The sequence below is a fragment of the Seriola dumerili genome, unplaced genomic scaffold (assembly GCF_002260705.1).
Source record: "Seriola dumerili isolate Sdu_G_001 unplaced genomic scaffold, Sdu_1.0 BDQW01000066.1, whole genome shotgun sequence".
Taxonomy (NCBI): Eukaryota; Metazoa; Chordata; class Actinopteri; order Carangiformes; family Carangidae; genus Seriola; species Seriola dumerili.
In genome coordinates this window covers 101,088-120,257 of record NW_019174321.1, presented here as the reverse complement: position 1 = coordinate 120,257, position 19,170 = coordinate 101,088, and the positions used below count along the sequence as shown (strand labels likewise).

Here is a 19,170-nt window from a genome sequence, read left to right as displayed (position 1 = left end):
TTCTTCTGTGCAAGTATGAAAATAACAGCCTGACACACACACACACACACACACACACACACACACACACACACACACACACACACACAGTCCAGAATCTTAGCATTACACACAGAGCATAAACACACTGTACATCTTAACACACACACACACACACACACACATGAAAACGTGTTTATTCGTGTCCTCTGGGGAAACGTTTATTTGACTTTCTGCAGGACAATGTAGTTGACACACACACACACACACACACACACACACACACACACACACACACACACACACACACACACAGACACACACACACAGAGGACTTTATTTTAGATTCTATTGTTTGTTCTGCTGCAGCTGAAGAGGCCGGAGGGTTTACTCAAAGACTCTATCAGTAGATCCAGTTACAGTTGCTGCTGCTGCTGCTGCTGCTGCTGCTGCTGATGATGATGATGATGATGATGATGATGATGATGACAGATTCAGCTCAGTGTCTTGAGCAGTTGCTGCTTGACACATCAGCTTCTGAACTTGATATTTACTTAGCGACAGATCAAAGTTTATTAAACTGTGACACCTCTGATCTCTGAGCTGTTTGAAAGTACATTACATGTTGTTGAAGAGGACATGATTGACATGTGCAGCCTCTATAATAGACGTAAGTGAAACGAGTGTTAGACATGATCTGACTGGTGGGCTGGACGTTCGGCCCCCCCAGTCTAATAATCAGTGTCGGTACCGATGGAGCAGTGACTCCTCCACTCCAGCTGTTTGTGTTTCTTCACACCAGCCTGATATCTGCATCTGCTGCTAGTTAGCATTAGCTACCACCACCACCACCACTGACTGTCACAGACAGCGCCACCCTATGTTTCTTAAGATTTAGGGACTCTTTATTGAACTTATTAGGAAGGAGAGGGGTCGACCTGCGATCAGTGACCACAAACCACAAACTACAAACTACAAACTACAAACTACAAACTACAAACTACAAACTACAAACTACAAACCACAGCTGTCTGAACCGAACCGAATGAAGTGACTCCAGGATGCATCTCTGAGATGCACTTTATTTTTGTGGAACCGCACCTGTTAAGAATTAGGTGTCTCTGTTGTGGAAATGGTTGCCATTAAACACACACACACACACACACACACACACACACTTGCTTGTCACTATACTTTATCTTCTGTAGAAGTCAGTGTGTGTTTGACTGCTTGTATGTGCATGTGTGGGGATATAAAGTCCTGTGTTTCACATCACTCGTACTTTGTTTTATATATAAATATATAATATACTGTAAAACACACACTACACTACACACACATCGATGTGACCCAATGAGCTGTAGACGGAGACGAGTGTAATTTATCTTAATCTCCACATCTCCGTCTCTCTCCGTCTGACACAAAGAAACTAGTATTTTACAACGAGCCACAAGTACAGTCAGTGCATTACAATGTAATACCCTTTAATTTACTGTAATTGTTGCTTCACTCACACACAAACACACACATACACACACACACACACAAACACAAACAGCACCTCAGGGTGTATAGCTAAGCAGCGTTATCTGGAAGTGCTTTGGTTAATGCCGGGGAAGAATCTTATAATGAAAGCTCCTCTGTAGCTGAAGTGGTTTCATTCTCTGCTTTCAAAACAGGAACAAATAAATAGTTTGAAGCTCAAATGACTGTTTAAAAGTTTAAAAAGTCCCTGAATTCACAGTTTGCTGCACCAGGACATGAGCTGCAACAGTGTGTGTGTGTGTGTGTGTGTGTGTGTGTGTGTGTGTGTGTGTGTGTGTGTGTGTGTGTGTGTGTGTGTGTGTGTGTGTGTGTGTGTGTGTGTGTTCTTTTCCAGGTAATCTCCCCATCTAGAAAGAAATAAACAGAACATGTTTTGAAACACACATAAAATCCAATCTGCTGCCTGAGAGCTAAAGTTTTAGTAACCAGTCTGACTTTTACTTCTGGAGCCGCAGTAACTTAAAGCTCCACATTCAACATTTTCCCCCGTGTTTTATTTTGAAGTGTTGATCCATAAGAAGATATATTTGTGGTTTTAAGAACCAAAAACCATCTCAGTGTAGTTTTACATCTCCTCTCTCAGGCTTCTCTCTGGAGCTCTAGTAACAACAGGTCGGTGAACCAATCAGAAGAGAGGAGGCTCTGAGCCTCTCCCCTGATTGGCTGACTGTTTTCTGAGTGAGCCAATAAAAATATAGCAGATTTCAGGTAAAAACACTCAGAAAAACCAAATCCTGCAAGGTTTGGATGGTGGGTCCAGGTGGGCGGGGCTTGGTGACTGCTTTGTTGTGACATCACAAAGTTCCAGAAGTCCTGACGGCTGGTTTTAAGGCTCAGTTTCTGAATACAGGCTGTGTGCATTTCTCTGTGGACTGAGGCTTTGATACTTTCACAGTATTAATATAGAAGCTAGACCTGATCTATAATCACACTACACATGGACACAGACCTTTACACTGGATGAGACCTTTAATCTGTGTAACCCACCCTGATTCTCTGCCTTCATGAGGGTGGGTTCCTCCTTTATGGCAGGAAAATGGATCCTCCAAGTCATCCACCCAACTGCACAATATCCCCATCCATTCATAAACACACACACACACACACACACACTCATCCCATGTCTTTGAACTACACTGCGGCACAGTCCCGGATCATCTCACTGGCTTTGATCTGAAGTGCAGGGTCGACTCCTCCATTACCGTCTCTATTGTTGGAGAGGTGATAAATATCCACCCGGAGCTCCGGTTCGACAGTTTGTGGCTCAGGAGGTCGTTTCAGTCTGAGTTCACAACCTCCAGTGACGTGTTGGAGACGCTCCCAGTCGGTCCACTGAACATCTACGATGAGGCTGTGATGGTGGTTTGTTGGTGGGAAGCTCCAGTGCAATAGCTCTTCAATAATCTCTCTATACAGTAGTTATTATCGTTCCTGCACTGGATTCATATTACTCTCACATGCATGAGGGATCCACAGGACAAATGTTACTGATTCTAATCTGATCTCATGCTAAACCAATTTTCCCACTGCTGCTGCTGCTGCTGCTGCTGCTTCACAATAAAAGCGTTCTACCGTCGCAACATGGGGTGGCTTTTATTGTGAAGCAACCACAGGGTAGATAATGTGTGTGGTTCACCAACGTTATGACTAATGGGGGAACGTTCTTAAGATTCTTCAACCGATTAAGATGTGGTCATTTTTCAGCAGCATGTGCTTTGTGTTGTATTTTAAGTTTCATGTGTTTTTTTATACATATATATTCACATTATTGTATTTTATGTTTGAGGTAATTATTGCATTATGCCGTTGTATTTTTTATTATTATTATATTATCAAATATTGGCTCAAGCCTGGTTTTTCTATCGGACATAATTAGCAGCTGTTTTGAGTTTCTCACTACCTTCTGTTACCAGAATCATATTCTGTCCTCATCTGTCCTCATCTGTCCTCACGGCAACAAGCCTGTTTACTGTAAACCAGGCTGGACTGTGTCATCTGACAAACAGTGAGTTTTTGGTATGTGGAGTCATTAAATCCAGATGAAAATCATTGATCTACTGCTTTTTAAAAACAAAAAAAACATCTGGGTGTTTTTCTTTGAATATTTGTGAAGACTGTAAATGATGAGCCTTAACACACCAGGAACACCTGTACAACCTCACACACACACACACACACACACACACACGCTACAGTAAACACAACATTTATTATTTGAGCACAGAGAGGAAACAATAGAGCTGAAATTAGCCGGAGTCCGGAGCTCTAAACTGGGACGATGTTTGCCGCTGATGGAAACGCTCTTCTAACAGCTGTAATAAAAATAAAAACGGCCACTTGTTTCTTACAACATTCAAGTGGGAAAGTGTCACAAAGTCTGCGTCCTTTGTGTCGTTTAAGTGCCTGACATTAAACTTTACCCGCCAGGTCTGATTGTGTCTCTTGATTTGAGGAGCAGGAAGCAAATAAAGTTTCTCTGGGAAACACAAAGTATTCTGTATATTCTTTTTTAAAGTACAAGTTCAAGTTGTAAAGGACAGGAAGTGTTTTTATGTCGTGTAGACACACACACAACACAACACATTGTGTGTGTGTGTGTGTGTGTAGGTGTGTGGGCTCAAAAAGATGATGTAGACATAGACGATGAATTAGGGGTTGGGTTCATGGATGAATGGATTTATGTTATAACTTTGTTCAAACTTTGTTTATATGGCACAAAAAGAAGAGGATACATCACTCTGGCTTCGGTTGTTTTAAACTGTGTGTTTGAATAATTCCTCGTTGGGCCGCTGCCTCTGTGTGGCGGCCAGTTCCTGCAGTAGTGGCTCCTGTTCCAGCTGCTGTTCCAGCTGCTGTTCCAGCTGCCCGTGGTTTTATTATGAAGCAGCATTGTGTCGGCTTTACCGGCCTGAAGAGGCTGAACAATGAGCTGAACGCTGTGTAGAGCTACACACACACACACACACACACACACACAAACACTAGTGTTGATTCTCAGTGGTGTCAGTAATACAAGCAACACTTTCTTTTAACTGGAAATCACTTAATTACATGAAATTATAAAAATGATTGCTGAATGCATCTTTCAGTGAAGTTCTGTATGATCAATCCATATGCATCTTAGACTGCTTACCTTTTTGTGTGTGTGTGTGTGTGTGTGTGTGTGTGTGTGTGTGTGTGTGTGTGTGTGTGTGGAGGAGTGCAGGGTGTAGCTGGTAATGGCTGGGCCCAGTGTCAGAGCGATGGGAGATATGGAGGCAGTGGGAGTAGATTATCTCTCCTCCTCTGATACCTTATCACCCCAGCAAGGATTCACACCGCAGATACACAACGTGGAGGCACACACACACACACACACACACACACTGTGCTGTGTGCAGCTCCCCAGCCTGCGTGTGAAGGTTTTATTTGACTGTAGAAACTGAGTTTGGACTGAGTTACTGGCATCTGACCAACTGTATCACTCATCATTTATCTGCTGATTGACTACAGTTACATGGAAACAACCTATTTTCTTGCACGATTTAATATTAATTTAATTTTTCAAAAAAGCTTTAATTACTTTTAAATTTATAATTTATTTAAAGACCAAGTGACCGCTTGTTTTCTCTACCACTCAATCTTTGTGGTGGGTCAACCTGACAACAGATAGCTGGCTGCTAAACCTAGAAGAGGCTCATTAGAGCGTGTTACCCTGACAGAAATAAAACTCTGGTAAAAACACAAAATGTTTTGCACCTAAAGTTTGTCTGAAGATTTAATTTAAAAGCTTGAGGGACAAAATATTGTCTCTTGACAAAAGAGGCCTTTACTGACCGACTCCAGATCATCATAAGTTGTTGTAAAAACATTTATCTGGGATTAGCGCAGGATTAGTGACTGAGCAGAGCAGGCAACTGCCCCCGGGGCAGAAAGCCCCAGTTCACTGCGGTGCAATTAGTCTCTGATAATTGGCTTAATTGTGGTAAATTGAGCTCTAACAAATGTTTTAAATCTGCACCTCTAACCGACGCAGGTCCTGCGTTTATTAGCTAATCTGCTGCATCAAGTGAAGTCGTGTTTCGTTAAATGAACGTAACAAAGTTTGAAAAAGTAAAGAGACGTTTTTTTTAAGGACTGAAAGTGAAGCTCCATCCTTCCTTTTAATCCTAAATCCCCGGAGTGGCCCTGTGATGGGAGCTCGGTGGCCACAGGGCAAATACACAATGGATAGAGGGTGAGGGTGGAGGCTGGGTGGGGTCAGCAGGAGCTCCACAGCAAAGTTTGGTACCGACACCCCCAGTTATTCAACCACTGGTACAGATACAAGTATAGAAGTAGAATTTGAAAGGTAAAAACTACCACTGCACCCGAGAAAAACCAGTGAGTCCATTCATTTTCTACCACTGGAAACCAGTTTAACCACCTGTTTTTAGCATCTGATGGTGGAGACGATGTGAGTGGAGCTGCACTACGTGGAGCTGAGAAACTGGGCCATGTCGTCCCGTAATACAATGATGCATATCCACTAAGCACCCTTCACTTCATTTCCCCCAATAGAAACCATTGTTTAAAGGAGCAACCACCCATCCACACACACACACACACGCACACAAACACACACAGGAACACAGGAGTTCACTATAATTTTAACTCTGTCCAACGTTTCCAGCTGCTGTAACTTTAAAGTCTTTATTCAGTAAACAGAAAATGAGTCTTGCTGAAATCAGATCCATCCCTCCGTCACCTGAAGCATGAAAAGAAAATGAGCCTATCGTCTTTGTAACGGCGGTTACTGGCTGCAGCTCGCGCTTCAGAGTGTGTTTCTGCAATGAAGATGTCTGTGAGTCTTCCAACAAGAAAGTGGGACAGATTCCTCCCTGTGCTTTCATTTATTTTTCCTGTTTAGTTGCCAGAGCTGCTGTTTTTCGGTGGTTTTTTTCTGCACTGTGTGTGAGGCTGAGCTGTCGGCTCGCTGGGGGGGGGGGGGGGGGGGGGTTTGCTGCTCGTGGTCAGTGTGACAGCTGTCAGGAGGAATTTAGGCGGCTTTTCTTTGAGATGACTTCTCTCTTTAGAAAACAGAGAGGGGATGGAGAGAGAGACAGAGGAGGGGGATGAAGATGAGGATGAAGAAGAGGTGGAGAACAAGTGGAGGGGGGGGGAATTTAAGCCTCACACGCATTCACGTCTTTGTCTTTGTCTCTGCGTGAGGAGAAGTCGGCAGGGTGTGTGTGTGTGTGTGTGTGTGTGTGTGCGGTTGCCTCCCCGGCTGCTTGGTTGTTTTTTTGCTCGGCCGGTCCCAGTGTTCCCACCAGACCCAGTGAATAGACGCTCCTTTCACTGCTCGCTAAGACGCCTAATGAGGGGGGACTACTTTCTGTCTCACTCTCTGTGTGTCAATCTAAAAGCTGCTGTGTGTATGTGTGTGTGTGTGTGTGTGTGTTAGTTCAGTGGGTGGCAGAGTGTGTGTGTGTGTGTGTGTCTTCACAAAGCAAATTTAAAATAGTGTTTTTTCCCCGACTGAGGTTTCACTGCCTTTTATTCATCTGTGATTTATCCGCGGCTGTGTGACGGGCGTGTCGGTCGGTTGATCCACCACTTTAGTCGAAAGTGGAAAATTTCTCTACAGGCACCAGATGGATTTATATAAAAGTTTGGACATTATATTTTCTCTTTGTTGATCCCCTGAAGTTTCCTCTGTCGTAACCATGAGACCAGATTTTGTGGTTTTGAGTTAAAGTCTCTGTAACAATGGAAGCATTGTGGCGTAACTTGGTGCCCGCATGATGAAATGTAATAACTTAAACGATCCTCTCCCTTTTTCATTTAGAGCCATCATCAAAGTTTTTGTGTTTAGTGCTAATTTTCATGCTAATATGCGAAACTAGGATGGTAAACATCAACACATCTGCAGGTTAACATATTGTGTGTGAGTGAGAGCGTGTTAGCATTAGCACGTTAGCCTTAGGCACCACTGACGCACTGACGGACGATCAGCTGATTGGACATTTGCCTTATGAATAAAATCTCAGAAACACGGTGAAATCCAAGAAATATTTCAGTGCAAGAATAACGAGAGCGTCTCATAAAACCTGTGCACAGTACGTGACGTAGTTCGGCCCGAGTCGGTGGCAGTTTTTGAGTTGACGTCATCTATATATCATCTACCATGTAATGTGCAAGTCTGTCCATCGGGAGGGATCAAACCGCCAACGCTGCAGCGACAGGATGAGCTGCTGTCTCTCCTCAGCTCCAGATTTATCAAAGTATTTTTTAAATTTCTAATTTTAATCTGGACGATGGCGTCAATGAAAAACTAACGATGAAAAGCTCGATCTTTGTGGGATTTGAATGAATGAATACGTGATGGTGAGCGGCTTCAAATGTGTAGAACAGAAGTTTCATATGTAACTATTTTCTATCAACACTTTAAATATTATACTGAACTAATTATGATGCCGTACCGAGAATATCCTCCGTTCTCCAACAGTTTCAACCAAAACCTTCTCAGCACAAAATATATGTTTGCTGTAAATCACGTAGAAATCAGCCTTATCTCTGCGTGGACGCTGCAGCGGCTTGTAAATTTAAATTACTTTTTACCTTCCCTGCATACCGCTGTTTACAGGTCCCCTCAGACTGATTGGAATTTCAGGCTATTATGAGCCTCAGCTGAAGACTTACCGACCGCTCACACCAACATATGGACTTCTGTGTTATTGCAATACGTCAGTTCAGACTCACTGTCAGTAACGTGACGCAGGGCGGGGCCGATCACGACGGGTTAAAGGGCGGCATCTCCCGCTGAACCACAAGATTCAGTTAGAGAGCGATTCCTGTGTTTGAATTCAACATCAGCAAAGATGAGTTCAGGGAGCAGGCGCCATGTTGGAGCAGGTTCAAATCTCATGAAACTTTTTAATCTCTCTGCACTATTTTATTTTATTTTTAGTAATAAAGACCAACAGAAAAATGTTTAATGTAGGTCACAGCTTAGGAAACATTTGCTATCAAAGCTCGTCCCTTATTATCAGTAATTAAAGCCACATTCAGAAGGAAAACACAAGATGTTGAGCTGAAGTACAACTGCTTTTAATAATACAAACTGAACAAGGCAACAGTAAACACACATGATGAATACCTGATGACTGACGCTGCAGCTCTAACTGCTGACAGCTGAATCTGTGGCCAAGTCTTCTTCTGTAGTAATAATAATAATAATAATAAGAAGAAGAAGAAGAAGAAGAAGAAGAAGAAGAAGAAGAAGAAGAAGTAGAATACCATCAGGTTTGAATTCAGTCCTATTCATAATCACCACACACATTAATGCATCTGATTGATGCTCCAAAACTGCCAGGTACCCTGCAGAGATCCCCCATTTTCAGACCTGAGTTCAGACTGATGGAACTCACACTCTGAAATAATAAAAATAAATTAAATAATCTCCCAGACTTGAATTTGTGGAGGCAATAACACACTTACCCCACCCTTCCCCAAACCCAGGGCTCATACATCTCTCATACAACACACACACACACACACACACACACTAACACACTCAGGTCTCCCTTTTCCCTGAGCAGGGGTCCCAGCGTCTCAGCCTAATTATGTTGTTCCCTCGCTCCAACAATAAGCAACGGTTTCCTTCTGGGCTTCTTCCAGGAACTGCCTCGTCCCCGCGTTGATGAAAAGGAAGAATGAAAAGAAAAGACGGGAACAAAGCGTAAAAAGAGAAGAACATGTTCACACTGCACCTGTAGCATCGACACGTCAGACTCAGGAGGTTTGATCATGAGCAGAGGAGGGATTTCTCTTCTATAGAGATTATAACTGTTAAACTGAACAAGGTGAAATAAAACCGATCTGTAACCACAACACTGACATCAACTTTTAAATCAAAACACGGATAATAAATTACAGATGTTACTGACCTTGTTGTGTTTACTAGCAGCTGTTGTGCAGTTAAATTCTGTATTTTAACGCTACAACTGTCTTTGCTGTCCCTCGTTAACATGCTAATGTTTGCTAATTAGCACTAAACACAAAGTAGAGCTGTTGTTTACCAGGTTCACCTTCTTATTGTAGCTTGTTAGCATGCTAATGTTTTCTAATTAGCTCTAAGTAGAGCTGAGGCTGATGGGATGTCGTCAGTTTTTCAGGTATGTGGTTGTAAAAACATGAAGGGACAGAAAATGGATGAATCCACCTTAAACAAACATCTGAAGCTACATCAGTCGTACTAGAAAATTAGTGGTGTGAAACTTCCTTGTTGGAAGCACATCAAGTGTCATGTTGTCACGTTCCCGACGTAACGGTGTGAACATCTTGTTCTTTTAGATTAAACGTTGTCTAACATCACGGTCCACGTGTCTGTTCCAGTTGTAGATAGAGAGTGACAATAAGCCGTTATCTCGTCTTCATTAGAATCAGGACGGACGTTTCCTGACCTCCAGCACACACTGAACAAGCTCTCTGACTAATGTCCTCCTCAGAATAAACCTGTGGCCACTGGATACTGTACTTTAAACGGCATCATCTGGAAATCTGACAAACACTTCAACAACGTCACGTCAAACAAACTGAGGCCTGTTTGAAAAAGGAACAACAGGCTGCAGGTGTGTTTTTCTCTCTCTCTCTCTCCGCGTGGTTGAAGAAAGCGAAAGAATATGTGACTAACTTGAAGGATATGGGAGTTGTGTAAGAATCAAGGGGCCCATTTCCTATTCTTCTATTTCCTTACGCTGCCATCTGGAAGTGGATGACATCAGCTCCTTTCCTCTTCCCAGAAACCTCCAGAGAGGGCGAATATTTCCTCGAGGCCGTGGACAGATAGAAGCAGCGATCAGAGTCAGACAGGCACAGATAGTTTCCTCTTCCCAGAATGCCTTGTGCAGTGCGGCTCGGTTCCCACAACGTTGTTTGTTTGTCTTGACTCTGGGCTCTCGTCGTCCCTCTGGAAAAACAAGACATGCACTTGTCTCGGGGCGCGGCTCTCGCTCGGCGGCGAAGCCTTTTCATCAGAAAGTGAAACCCGTTTGTTCTTTTGATCTGCTCTTATTTCTGCCCATGGACTGGCGGTTTTATGAACTCTGGAATGATGGAGCTGAACGGTGTTTTTGTAGCTCACTGGACTGTGGGATGATGAAATGTTGACTTTGGGTGAAGACTGAGGCAGGTTCAGGACACTGATAGAGAGCTGAAGTCCTGACGCCGTATCTGGGCTCGCCACTCTTCGGCCGTCCTCTCATTGTGCAGCTTCCACCTGTGGCGTTAGATTGCAAACCTGTTACTTAAACAAAGTTAAAAAAATTATTTATTTATGTTAATTTGTGTTAAAAACCTACAGTTCCTGTTAATTTACAGCTTCTTCTAATCTCATCTTTTCGTATGTGATCTCTGCTCTGTAAAGCCGTTTTTAACGTCTGTAGTTCGAGTTGAAACAAAAGTCCTTTTTCCTTTTCACAAACAAACCACATGAAGTAAACAGGACTGACAGGTTAGCTCATTGATTGGACGGTTTTGGTGTCGTCATCCTGTGTCATCAGCGCTGCACGGACCCGTGTGAGGAAACCAAACTCTGGAGCGTGACAGAGGCTGATGCAGGGATTTACTGCAGCTCCTCGGTTTATTTATCTTCTCCGGTTTCACAAAGAGCAACTAAATTATGAGCCTGAGCAGTGACGACTGCAGCTCGACCTCCCTCTGTTAGAAATAGTGAAGAACCGGCAGAAACGGGACAAAAAAAAGTCAGAGATGAGCAACAAAGCTCCTCAGATGAATTTTAACTTGGGGGGCATTGTGGGTAATGGTTGCCGTCTTGATCACGTGCCAACCAGGAAATAGATTCCTTAGTACGTCAGATTTTTAATGAATGCTAAATCTAAATGAACTGCGCCAAAGTTCAGTCGGAAACAGACAGAGATCTGGTTGATCAGCAGCAGGTGATATAATAATATTATGTTCCATCGCTTAGTGATATGTGTCGTCACAGATGAGATTCACCTTCTTTTTTAGCAATTAGCACTGGAGCGGTTTTACCATCCAACGTTTCCTCAAACATAAACAAATTAAACTAAATTATAAAGAGAAAAACCAGAAACTCAAGCACTGAAGTACAAGAAACCTCAGGCCTCCCTGCTGCCGACCTGCATCTGTTTTCCTCAGTAGAAGGCAAAGAGTCTGAAGGACACCGTCTCCTCAGAGTCCTTAATGACGACTGGAAACATGTCTGGACTCACAGATATGAAAACAGATCTTTATAAACGCATAGACATAAATCAAATCTCCTGTCTCCCCCCGGACTGAATTAATTGTTTTTACCTTCGTGCTCTGAGCTCGGCCCTGATTAAAATCTCAGGACTTCATTCAGGAAAGATCATTTATCTGTGTCCTTTGCAAAAAATAATAAATAGCGTCCAATTTTTCATGAGCATCTTTCTGTCAGAGCAACTTTCATTTTGGTTCAAATCCTTTCAGAGGAGAGAAGCTTTGGAAAATTTCACCATCACTCACACTTGCTGTCCTGGATTCAAGAATGTTGTTTTGCTTTCCTGTGGAGAGGCTGACGTCTTCCAGCGTGACTCTGAAGTCGCATCTCAGAGCCATGAAACAGGCCGGAGGCGCCGCCTCTGTAATAAAACTAACAAACCCCAAAACAAAACAACCATCAAATCATAGCATGGTGTTTGGCGAGCACGTTTTTTTATCTGGAAGCAACAGCTGATCTCATCTTACCACATGTGGATAAGTTGTTACTTGAAATAACTTCATCGAATGTGATGACATCGTGCAGAGTGTGAAACACAGGAGCGTTCAAATCTACGAGTAGTCTTATATTATTATTGATCTGATTTTATATATTGACCAGTTCTCTTCATGTACATTCAGGCCTCAGTGGGATTCACCTGAGTAAATAAAGGTAAAGTAATTTATTAGACTTCATGATAAATCTAAAGTTTTAAAGTGCTTTAAAGTTTAGGCCAGTAACTTATGAGTATTTATACATATATATATATATTTAACTAAGTGTATACCGTTGGGCAACAGGCCTGTATCCACTGCAGGTCCCGTCTTGTGATGAACAATTTATTTCTATTACAGCAGTAAATTCCATCCAAATGAGTTTTTTATGTGTTTGACTCTGAATCAAGAATGTTGCAATCACTTCCCCCTCGGAGAGAAACCGACTGAGTCATTCACATTTATTATGACTTAAGCACGCCGCACTGACTGTATAATACTGATACCGGTGGGTTTACAGACATTCCCTTAACTGCTGCACATTTTTCTGCACAAGAACCAAATGTCCATCTGTTTTTACCTGAAACACATGAGGTGGACTTTACCGATCCCTGAGTGGACGTGCGCTCATTTCCTGCTCCGCATACGCCTTGAATTTATTTTGTTCCATCACCTCTGGACGCAGTGACTCGCGTCTCAGAGGAAAAGGTGAGAAATCACATTATTTAGTGTTTTAATCCATGTGACTGTCGTTCTTCAAAAATCCTTCCATTCTTCCAAACAGATGACAAACAGCAAATTAGTTGGAAAAAAAGAAAAAGAAACTCGCCTCCTAAGAAATAAGTAATGTGTAAAAACAAGGATAGTGACACAGCTTGTTTCCTGTCTCCAAAACACAATATTTCCTTTATCTTAAATAAGCAGCTTACTTATTATTAAGTACTTTCAGTGTAACTCAAACCCTGAAGCTGGCCGTGCACTGCACATTGTTAAATTCCAGCTCATGTGGAAAGATCCTCCTCCATTTTATCTCTGTCTCTCTCTCTATCTATCCTTCTCACACACACACTAGTCATCAGTATCAAGAAGCTAACAAGCTAACAAGCTAACTCTCTTCCAATCTGAAGCAAAGGAAGACGCACTGTGACGTTATTATAGAGCGACAGAGTCCAACAAAACCCCGGACGCATATCGGCGCTTTGGACGTCTTGTAGCAAAATTCCCAAGATACAAGACGAACACGTTTAGCATTAGCAAGATTAGCGCCGTAAGCGTTTTGAAACACATCGACTGGAAAGCTAACGCACTGAACAATCAGAGTTCATCAGTAAAACATTAAAAGAAGAAGCAGGTTTTTGGACACAACACCATGAACGTCTAAAACAGAGGAACGATGCGATTGTTCGACCATAAATGGAATAAGTCTTGATTTCTTCATCTTGGCCTTCGGTTCAACAGCTGTGTTTTCTTTGTGAATCTTTTCACCTCAAACACATCAGTGAGGTCGGGAAACGAGAAACAGTTGTGTGGAAGAAAGAATTTGTTCCCCCCCCCGCAACGTCTGAGGACCACTGACAGATTTACTGTCAGTTAACGCTCTCGCTTTTATCATCCCCATCCACCTGAGCGCTCGCACATGTTGGAATGTGTGTATCCTTCCTCCCAAGAAATTAGATCTGAAAATTTACCAACATATTTTACTTCCATGGAATTTATTATGTAAGAGACACGCAACAAAATAAACAATCAGCTGTTAAATAACATCTTTTTCAGACGACATTTTCAATATTCTGTTGTTTGTAAATATAAACTCATAAAGAGAATTTAGATTTTTGTTCTTGCGAATGAAATGAGACGACTTCTCAGGAACTGTATCTCATCCAGATGATTTGTATTCGTCTCTTGATGCATGTAGCTCGTCTGATGCTAAAAGCATTGTGGGTAAAAGGCTCCGCACACATTCCACGTGTGCTCATAAAGCTCGGCTGTTTGACTGATCAGCTCGCCGCCCGGCTGCACGTCGTTGCCGTTAGAGACCATCTCTGTATGTGTGACCTCGTCAGTAAACCAAGAATGTTGTTATGCTCTGCTCGCTCACAGAGATAAATACTCGCTGGAGGCGTTTCACCGCTGTGCAGTCGGGTACCAGGGAGCCGGCTGGATCCAGGGGGCCTCAGGGCTGAACCTCTGCCTGAGAGGCGCACCTGTTCTCTGGGCGCTGACGCACACACACTCCCCTCAGACTGACAAATAAAAGTCTAAACATACATTGATCTTTACTAATAAAATAAAATCTATATTAATTAGTTCGACTCAACAAATACTGATATTCTTACAAATCAGAATCTGATCCTAGAACAGTGTCGAACATCGTACACCAGACTCAGACATGATAAATGATCCGGATCTGCCCCAAAATTGAATGTGTTCTTCCCTGGACCGGGACCTGTTCTTCCACCTAGTTCTGCAGAAATCGGTTCAGCACTTTCTGCATAATTCTGACGACAAACAAACAGCGGCGGGTGATAAATAACCAGCTATCAGAGTTTGAATCCATCGTTGGTTCATCGTTGCTCTTCTTCTGTGTTCATCTTGATGCTCCATACAGCAGCTACCACAGAAATGTGATTTAAAACTTTAAAACTCATTAAATTATTGTATTGTATTGTTATATATTATGTATTTGGTACTTTTACAGTTGTGAAAATATAAGAGTAGCTCAACTATTTGACATAAAAAGGAGCGAGAAAAGAGCGTGGTCAGGTTGAATAGTTTAACAGAGGAGGGGAAAGAGGATACACATGATTAGATTAGGGATTTTGCAGAGAAACGATGACAGAGAGAGAGAGACCTATAGAGGATTAAGGTTTAAGAAAACAGAGATATTACCTTGAGTTAATGTTATAGTCATAAGATGACAGGAAGGAGGGATGGATGGAGGGAGGAGAGTTATTAAATCACGGTGAGGATTAGACGGCTGGCAGAGAGAGGCTGTAAAGCTGTCGCCTCCTCCGTCTGACCGACACTGAGGGAGATCATCACACACAGAGAGAGAGAGAGAGAGATTAGAGGAATAAAAGAGGAGAGGAAGATGGGAAGAGGAAGGATGGGGAGAGAAACAGGAGCAGAGACAGAGAGATGAATGGATTAGATAAGGAGAGGAAGATAGAGGAAGATGAGGAAATACCACAACATGAAGTGATAAATAAAAGAAGGATAGAAGAAGAAAATCTGGGAGTAATGGAGTCAGACTGTGGAGTCCTCCACTCAGCCTCTCTGCTGATAAATCAGCCGGGCAGTTAAAATCAGATTTTTCAGCCCTCCTCCCCTCCCCCCCTTTCCTCTCAAGTGGCCGGCCACATTTTCACCTCGTCCTCCTGTAAACAAAATAAAACCTCTTAATTCCTCAACCAGGAGCAAGAAACGCTGGGTTTTTAATTCTCAGAGGGAGCCGCAGGGTCACGCCAAGCATTTGAAGTATTCAGCGGCTCTGATTTTACAAGGCGGGTCAGGAGTGTGTACGGTCGTATTGTAACGGGAGCAGCTGCCGACTCCCGTCACGCAGCGGTCAGCGAACGCCTCAACCTGCAAAGGTCTTTCACTAAATGAGCCGAGATGGAACGAGCTACAGACAAACACTGTTTCCAAAACCAATCAAACTAGATTCTCTCTTTATCTTCTCTTTTGAAGAATGAAATGTTTTCAAGTAATTCCTCCATATTTAGGAAGTTCATTTAATTCAGTCTTTATTTAAACAAACCCGACATCGGAAGCTCCTCACAAAGCGTTTTCATTTCAGAGCAGAAACAAGCTATTTCAGGAGTTAGAGGATGTAGGTCAGAGGGTCAGAGCGATGCAGCATCTCATTACTTCCCCTCGCTCCTTCTCTCTGTTTTTCAACGTCATCTCGGACAACAGGCGAACGCTGACCGTCATGTGATCGTGTCTCATGTGATCAATGTCACTCCCCAGCTAGTAGAGTGAGAAAACCTGGATGTGACCCAGCTTGTTTTGTTTACTCATTGTTTAGCACCGACCCCCATGGTGCAACAGGAAGAGAAAATAAAGACGGGTCGAGCTGATAACCATGGGAACCGTTCCCCTCAACAATATCGTCCGCCTCCGACCCTCCGTGTGTCAGACTTTATCAGGAAAACTTGTATTTACAGCAGCTGCAGAACGTATTCAGACCCCTTCACTGTTTGCACACTTTATTGTGTTGTTTGTATGTTTTTAAATGGACAAAACTCCCATTTTTATCCATCAATAACTCAATAATCAATCAGGATGAATTGAAAACGGGTTTTGGGGAAATTTTTGCAAATGAATTTAAAATCAAAGGTTTTAAGACTCTTAGTTGTGGTTGGGTTCATCATCTGTTTCCTTTTAATTATACTTGAGATGTGTCTAAAGCTTGACTGGAGTCAAACTGAATTGATTGGACATGGTATAGAAAGGTGTGCATATGTTTATAAGCTCCCACAGTTCTCAGTGCGTGTTGGAACAAAGCCAAGCTGTGAAGTCCGATCGACTCTCTGCAGAATAAAAACTGTGTTGAAGCATAAATCAGGGAAAACGATATAAAACATTTCGAAAGCTTCGCGTGTTCTCGGGAGAACCGTGAACTCAGTGACTGAAACGGAAGAAGATTAGAACCAGGACTTCTCTGGAGTCGTCACCAAACGGAGCAATGTTAATAAAGAATTATTCAGTGTTTTTGTTTAATTAAAAATGTCAGAAACTAAAAAAAAGAATTGCGCAACACTGATGGTCAGACCAAATATAAAAATATTTAAAAAATTTTATAGAGATTAATTGATTAATTGAGATAATAATCATCAGATTGATTGATAATAAAAAGAACTAGATGTTAAACCATCAGAATTGTACATTTAACTGTATTCTGGTGAAAATAGAGAGAGAGTTTGAGGGATTGAAACTTCCTTTCAAAGCTACAAGAAGAGATGAAACAGTGAATTTTAAGACTAAAATCATGTATTGATTGATTGGTTATCAGATTATGGAATATACTCCCTGATCAGAGATATGAAATGATCCTTTCTGACATGGATGGACGCCGTGGTGCGTTTAAAGACCGTGTGGTGAACAGCTGACCTGAATCTGTAAACAAACTGTTCATTTTTAGTCTCAAAGAGTTCATGTGTTCATCCGGTTCATTGTGCTGGTGTGTGACACACAGAGAGTGTGTGTGTGTGTGTGTGTGTGTGTACAGTATAGTGTATGTGTGAGGATGCTCTGTGTGTGACGGTGTGTGTTTGTTTCTCGCTCAGGTTTGCATGTGTGTGTTTATGCGAGTGTGTGTTTTTTGTGTCGAGCGTGTTCTCAGCCATGTGTGTGTGTGTGTGTGTGTGTGTGTGTGTGTGTGTGTGTGTGTGTGTGTGTGTGTGTTTGTGTTTAAATAAAAATCGACAGACAGAGGAAGCAGACGATGAGTTTCCTTCAGAGATTTATTTAAAAAACTTTTGTTAACACCCAAGTTTCCTCGGGACAAAGCTCAAAAACAAACACACACTAACACACACACACACACATGCTCACAGATTTACACAAACACATTTCACTGATTTCTCTCTCTCTTTGACACACACACACACACACACACTGTATATCAGATGGGCAGAGAGGAAGAGACAGTTTGTTCCTCGTCTGTCTCCGTGTCGACAGGTCTGAGGGGGTCGTTTCCTCCAGTCAAGTGTGAACCACGGACGAACAACGCTGATGCGAAACATATGATGTTGTCAAAGCAACACGTTACTGCGCCGCAGCTTCTACAGTTGCATGTTCATTTTACATGTCGGCCTAATATGTAAATTATTGACAGATTTACTCAGGTGTAGACGTGGTTTGCTTTTTTTTTTACAATACTACACAGAGCTTATTTTCAGTTTACTTCTTCTTCATGTACGCCGCACATTTACTCCCCCCTTCCTGTTTTTCATCCTGTAATTTTCATTCTTTTATTAATATACAACACACATCCTGTGACACACATGCCTTGAATAATTTCTTTTGTCCATCATCAGCTCATCGTAACAAGAAGAAGAAGACACGCACATGTGTTTTTGAATGAACTTTGTTCCCCTGTGTTTGCCAGTTCATCTGTCGTTCCCTGTATAGAAGAGAATGCTTTTAATTTGAAAAGCTTGTAAACCGAGGTTACTGATTGGTGGATAAAAGGTGCAGGACATTAAAGGCTGTGATTAAATTGTGAGTCACACACACACTGACCCAAACACTGACTCTGAACTCATCACCTTCCTCAGTGATGTGATGAGCAGCACACGACTCTGATACAGATTCGATTCTCTCAAACCTACAACAGTAAATATGTACATATATATATTTATATATTATATTTATATGGAAATCTTCTCTACTGTTATGAAATGAGATTTCTTCCACATTCAGAACCACAGTCTCTGTGTCGCTGCAGAGTCACGCTGAGGTTAAGTGAAAAGGTGGAGTCTGACTGTGTTTCCTCTCTCAGCAGGCGCCTCTCCAACCTGTTGAGCTCTTTAAAACCTGCTGACAAGATGCTCGCCAGCCAGCCGCCATGACGGATGATGATAAATTATGATATGATAACATGGTCAGTTTCTCCTGGAGCGATGCGTGTAAGCATTTTTCTGTCCCACCTGAAACAATTTCACAGTCACGGCTGTTGTGTCGACCTCGTTAGTGGACAACTGTGCTTTGATCCAGAGCCAGAAGTAACTGTTCAAACAGTTGATTGTTGGCAATAAATCAAACAACAACAACCAAAAGATGCAAAACAACTACGAAGAGACACAAAACAGCTACGAAGAGACAAAACAACTACAAACAGACACAAAACAACTATGAAGAGACACAAAACAACTACAAAGAGACACAAAACAACTATGAAGAGACAAAACAACTACGAAA

At 42.3% G+C, this 19,170-nt stretch overlaps 1 protein-coding gene across 2 annotated transcripts in view; it reads left to right on the top strand.

Annotated features, from left to right (window-relative positions):
• Nucleotides 1–19,170, top strand: part of LOC111219368 (semaphorin-3D-like) — a 91,954-nt gene that overhangs the window by 15,583 nt on the left and 57,201 nt on the right. The window lies entirely within an intron of this gene.